At 49.3% G+C, this 6,201-nt stretch overlaps 1 protein-coding gene across 2 annotated transcripts in view; it reads left to right on the top strand.

Annotated features, from left to right (window-relative positions):
* The first annotated feature begins 4,891 nt into the window (after positions 1 to 4,891).
* Positions 4,892 to 6,201, top strand: part of FRS2 (fibroblast growth factor receptor substrate 2) — a 125,646-nt gene continuing 124,336 nt past the window's right edge. The window contains exon 1 of one of the 2 annotated variants that reach the window (XM_062203245.1): positions 4,892 to 5,018. The gene's annotated coding sequence lies outside the window, so the exon portion shown is untranslated. Of the gene's footprint in view, positions 5,019 to 5,669; positions 6,018 to 6,201 lie in introns of those variants that run through there. The other variant, XM_062203246.1, reaches the window with a different exon arrangement.

The following is a 6,201-nucleotide window of genomic DNA, read 5'->3' as shown; positions in this document are numbered from 1 at the left end:
TGGTGGTGATGGTGGTGTTCAGACAAGAGCCAGAAGGAATCCAGTTTCCCATGTGGGTGGTCAGACTCAATTACTTGATTTCACCACTACTTCCCAGGATCTGCATTAGTAGGAACTGCAGTCAGGAACTGGAATTGGGAGTAGAAACTAGGTATTCTGATGTGAGATGCAGGCATTTTAACTTAGTTCTTACCTGCCAGACCAAATGCCTGCCTCTACTAGTATTATTTGTTTGTTTTTTTCCCAAGGAGGTTGACAACATTAGTTACAATTCCATTGAGACATGGTGGTATTTTGATTTCTGTGCTTGCTTTGCTTTGTGTAGGAATAGTACAGTTTAGGGACCTGTGCTGTGGTGTAGTGGGCTAAGACCTGCAGCACTGGCATCCCATACAGGCACAGGTTTGAATCCGGCTGCTTCTCTTCCTAGCCAGTTCTCTGCTTATGGCCTGGGAAAAGCAGTGGAAGATGGCCCAAGTGCTTGGGCCCCTGCCCCCACGTGGTAGACCCGGAAGAAGCTTCTGTCTCCTGGCTTTGGATTGGCTCAGATCCAGCTGTTGCAGCCATCTGGGGAGTGAACCAGTTGATGGAAGACCTTTCTCCTTGTCTCTCCCTCTCTCTGTAACTCTGTCTCGCGAGTAAATAAATAAAATCTTTTAAAAAATGGTACAGCTTAGTACCCCACAATCTGCTGCCCCAGAAAAACAACTTAAAATTATCTTAATATACATTGAAATGATTATGAGTACCTGCAAACTCTATCAGGCAAAATTCTATACTTGTTGTCCATATGATCCCAAATGCCAATGGCTCCAAATTCAGTGTCTACCATTAGGATTTTACACATGAGTAAAAGAAAGTAGCTCCATCCAAGCTAATGACATTGATGCCTTATCAGATGTCTGCCAAAATTTCTAAATGTTTAAAATGTGCCAGAAATTGGTATTTTTAAAAAAAATTCTCAGTTTTAAAATTTTGACTCAATTTAGTTCTTGGCACAAAATTTGTAGGTCAAACAACACATTGAGGACCATTTGTCAAAACTTTGCCATACATATTTACACTAGGACATATATGAGGGTCTTCAAACCTCGTATATTTATAAGGGTCTTCAAAAAGTTCAAGGAAAATGGAGTAAAAAGATAAATTTATTTTGGTGCAATAAGTCTTGAAATCCATGCATAATTTTTTCATAATGCACATTTTGTATGAACTTTTTGAAGATCCTTACATATACTAATACACTGTGCTGTTATTCTAAGCAAGTGCTTTTCCAGCACCTGTGCCAAGGCATGCATAAAAGGTGAGGAAGACAGAAAAAAGGACAATCTTCAGGGAAAAAAAGTGAAAAATGCCTTAGTGAAGTGCGGCTCCTAGGACTCAAGCCTGGTGGTTAGGATCAGGTCCACATTAAAAGAAACAAAAAATAAAGAACATTATTATTTCAAAACCTGGCAAAGGGTAGGCACCCAAGTAGATGGCTCTTTTGTTTAACAAAACACCTTAATGGATTTTTGGGGTGCGAGCTATGCATAGACAGCGCCACAGCCTAGCATGGTTCCAGGGAGGCATCACTCCTATTGTGGGCACCCCTTGAGCGCCATTCATGTTGTATTCATTGTTAATGCTACCCCCTGGAATTGTGCAACCTGGTGATTGTGCCCTTAAAAGGGGGCCTGGAGTCTGGCCTGAGATGAGCATTGAGAACTAAATCATTCTACATAATAAAATATCAGGAATTTAGTTCTTCCCTGGTGAAGGCAGGACAATGAAAGGGGTGCCTGGCATGCAGAAATGAAAAGGGATTGGAGAAAAGGTATCTCTAGGATGAGGGCAGACCAGCACCTTGGCAACAGTCTGTAACCCATGAAGCTGATGAGAGACTTCTTGTAATTTTAAAAGAGATGCATAAAATCCTCTGTCATCTCCTTTAACCTCCAGGAGACATTGGCAAATGAAGTTAAACAACTTTTTTCTGGCACTCTCTTACATGCATCAGGGAATAGCCAGGAGAGATTTCAACGCTCAGGCTCACATGGCAACACTTGCCTAAACATACAAGACCATAATAACTTGCCTTTTTTTTTTTCTCACTGTTTTTCTTCAAAAAGCTCCAAGGGCTTGCACTTCTAGTTCCTCATTTGTTCTGACATTCCGATGTGGGAGGGGCAGATTTATGATAACATTATTTATAGATGGAGAAGTTGGAATAGAGATTAAATCGCTTACTCAATGCTGCATAGCTGAGGTTCTGGAGCCCACACTGGAATTTGGTTCTCCAGGGTCCGGCCACAAAGTGGAAAGAGCATGAGTCTTGGAATTAGAAGGAACTCTGTTGGAATAATCCTGATTCTGTCTCTTAGCAAGAAGGTGACCTTTCGTCAATTCCCCCACTTAAATCTCAGTTATCCTCATCTGTGAGATTAAGGCCATAAAACCTCATGGCAGTGTAGAAAAGTTTTAGAAAACACATGTAAACCCTTGGCACAGAGCAGTTCTCAAAGATTTGTTCTACCCCCAATCCAGTATCATCTGGTTAAATTTCAGTAGAGATTTAAAGTAATAAAAAGAATCCTCCTTTGATACCAACATTTTCCCCTAGCTTCCTCTCCTACTGAGAGCAAAACATGAATTAAAATGTCTCAATTTGTCCTTTAATTCAATGGGAAGGACTTTTGCTTCAGTGAAAAGATTGCTGTTGGGATCATCAGGCAAAAAGAGGAGTAGGTGGAGAGAAGAAATCAGAACACCCCAGAACTCCCCCCTCCCCAGGCCTGTTAAAACACAGATCGCTGGTCCCACCCACAGTTTCTGATTCCCAAGGTCAGGGGCGGGATCCAGTGATGTGCATTGGTAATAAGCCCACAGATGATGTGGAGAGCTGCTCTTCCAGGGTCTACACTTTGAGAAGCCTTGGTATGGTTAAATGAAATTCTGGGGGTGGGGCCTGCGATCTGTTGTAACAGGCCCTGCAGGTGATTTCTGACGCACTCTCAAGTTTGAGAACTGCGGGCAGACTGGTGAAAAGCATCTGAGAAAACAGGCCCGCATTCAAATCCTGATTGCACCATTTACCAGCTAATTTACTAGTTAAGGGGTGAAACCATCAAACTCTGGTGCCTCTGCAGCCCACACAGGGCCTGACCACGGCTGTGACTGTGGACTCCTCCCGCCCCAACCTTGGGTGGACAGAGAGTCTTGCCAACCCAGTCTTTGGGTTGGGCATGAAAGGCTGCTTGCATTTGGGTATTATGGAAGTATTTGCAAACACTTTGGTATTCACAAAAAATAAATTAGCACTTGCAACAAGCCAATACCAGCTACATTATTTGTATCTTAAATTCCTAAGAAGGGATGTTCAACTCTTTCCATTTCCCCTGCTTTTCTTCATAGGAAATTTATTTTTATTTATTTACTTATTTTATTTGAGAGGTAGAGTTACAGGCAGAGAGAGGGAGAGAGAGAGAAACAGGTCTTCCATCTTCTGGTTCACTCCTCAAACGGCCAAGACAGCCGATGGAAGCCAGGAGCTAACTCTGGGTCTCTCACAGGGGTGCAGGGGCCCAAGCACCTGGGCCATCTTCCATTGCTCCCCCAGGCCATCAGCAGGCAGCTGGATAGGAAATGGAGCGGCAGGGACTGAAACTGGCACTCACATGGTGCTGTCGTTGCTGGAGGCAGAGGCTTAGCCCACTACGCCAGAGCCCCGGCCCTTCATACGAAGTTTTTGAAAAGCGTCCCCCACTGTATGAAGAGACATCAGTAGGTTTGTTTTGCAGATAGTGTGCACGCTAAGAGGCGCCCCCTCCCCCCTTGCCCCTTTATCTGCCCTCAGACATTTGAGGTCTTTCTAGTGTTGGGCAGAGGATTCCCTCGCCGTTCCTGGCCCGCCACGTGACTCTGGGCCCTCAGCCCCTCTCGGCTCAGAGCCTCACAAGTATCCAGGCTGGCCTACCTGGTGAGAATGTGCACTCTTTATTTCCTTCACCAGCCCTTCTATGGCCCATCGCGGGGGAGGTAGAAGAACGGTTGACTTTTACTTCGTGTCAGGTACTGAACTGTTCTGCATGTACTATCAATCTGATACGGTAATTCAGGGATGATGGATTATACATACATACATAAACAACAAGGCAACCGAGGCTTAGGTTAAGGGACTTGCCAGGGAGGAAAACGGAAAGCGAGTAAGATCCAGGCAGGGAGACTCCAGGACTGCCCCACCTCTTGGCCTTTGTTGCCAGTGGCAAGCGACGACAGAATAGATATAGATCTATATAATTTAGCTTCTGTCCTTCAAGAGTTTAAAAATCCTGTTAGGGTTAGAGGAGAGTTACAGACACAACGCGACTTAAAATAAAACCAAGAGGCAGCATTTGTGGTATTGGGTTTGGTATCTTCGCCTCCTGTGCCAAGATGTAAATAGCACCAACCTCGAGAGGCTGGCGGAGCGCACGCACCAGAGCCGCTGGGTACAGTGCCCACCGCGTAGTAAGCGGCCCACCGATGCTAACGACCCCTGTTTGTAAGGCAGGCAGGTGGGAGTGAACGCTGGCGAGGCGACGGGCCAGCTGTGTGGGTGCGCAGCACTTTTGCACCGCAACTTTCCAAGCCTCAGCTTTCGTTCCGCGAAACTATGGCCTGGAGCACAACCACCCCCAAGCGCAGTGAGAAAGTAAAGGCTGCAACCTCACCCCCAGGAGCCCAGCAGCCGCGGGGCCTAAAGGGTTAGCCCAGGGCCCGGGGGCGGCTGTGCGGGCGCCGGCGGGAGAGGCCCCGCCCCGGCCCGGCCCGCCCAGGAGGCCCTGGCAGCTCCAGCCCGCGAGCAGTTCCGGTGCCAAAACCCTTCCCTCCCCCGCTCCCCCGGAAGTGCTTTTCCAGGATTTGGGCCGGAGAGAGGCCTTGTAGGTACAGCCGCTGGGGCTCGATCGGGTCCGAGTGCGGGCTCCTCCCGGGTTTGGAGTGCGGGAGTCCGCTCCCGCCGACCCGCGTCCTGCCCGTTGCCAGCAGCGGGGCCGAGGGTGAGTGGCCGCGGGAAGGGACTGGGGCGGCCGCGAGCCCGCGGCGGAGCTAGCGCTCCGGGGGCCCCCGCTGCCCGCTCCGGGACTCGGGGCTCCGGACGGTGGGCTCGGCTGTCGGGGTCCGGGAGAGGGTGTTGTCGACCGCCGCGGTCACAGCCCAGCCCGGGGGCGCGGGGGGCGGGAAGAAGCGGGGTGCGGGGCCCTGGGGTGGGCGGGGCGGAGCCTAGGAGGGGGGTTCCCGGAGCTGTTGTTGCTGTTGGGACTCGAGAGTCGGGATGGGCTGGGCCTCTGTCCGTCCGACCCCCTCGCTTCTGCTCCCCCAAGTCTCGCCGCTCCCCGGCGTGAGTTTCTGTGTCTGATGTGGGGCGACAGACTTGGACCCTAGACCCGATCCTGGGCTCCAGTGCCTGACTTTTTCCTCTTTTGGGTCTGCCGCCGGGCTCAAGAATTAGCCCGGGTCCCAGGGGTGCCGCCGCTTGGGTCCCAGGGTGGGGCGCTGCTTGTGTAGATGCCGAGGATCTGCTGCAAGGCTTCTCGTCCATGCCCACTTCGGGGTTGTCCTGGATGGATTTGGACTGCGCTCGGCACAGGTTCGGGAGACGTAGCTTCCCGCGGCGCCAGTGCCTTGCGTGTTCCTTTCTCGCTTGAAAGCTTGTTGAAGCTTGTTGTGGAAGTCACTTCAAAACAAAAAACAACTTGCCTGACGGAAACAGCGACTTCAGATAATTTCGCCTAGCGTCTTGCTGACGTCAGAAAATGATGGTGTTCTTTAAAGTGCGCTCCGGAGTCAGAGTTGCGTGAGTTCAGTCAAGAGGTTTATGGCACGAACCGATTGCAGAGGCTGGGAGAGTGTTTAAGTCCCTTTCCTTCCAAAGTTTGCTTCCCTTTCTACTTGGAACTGTCCTGCTCCTTAACTTTCAAAGAAAAGCCGCGCTTGATTTCTCCGGAAAGGTTCCCGGTACCGTTACAGCTGTTGCTGCAATGCAGGGGTTCACACAGGTGGGCAGAGGAGTTGTGTTTGCTTAAACTTATATCGTGAAGTGTTTGCCTCGCTAACTTGAGAGTTTCCTGGAGAAGAGGATGATGTAGGGAGTTACTTCTAGGAAGCAGATTTTTAGGTACTAAACTGAAGGAAGGTTTGTGGGAAATACGGGTTTTCCATATTTGATTTTTTTTTATTATG

This window comes from Lepus europaeus, chromosome 10, assembly GCF_033115175.1.
Source record: "Lepus europaeus isolate LE1 chromosome 10, mLepTim1.pri, whole genome shotgun sequence".
Taxonomy (NCBI): Eukaryota; Metazoa; Chordata; class Mammalia; order Lagomorpha; family Leporidae; genus Lepus; species Lepus europaeus.
Note: the sequence above shows the minus strand (reverse complement) of the source record. Positions and strands in the feature narration are given on the sequence as shown.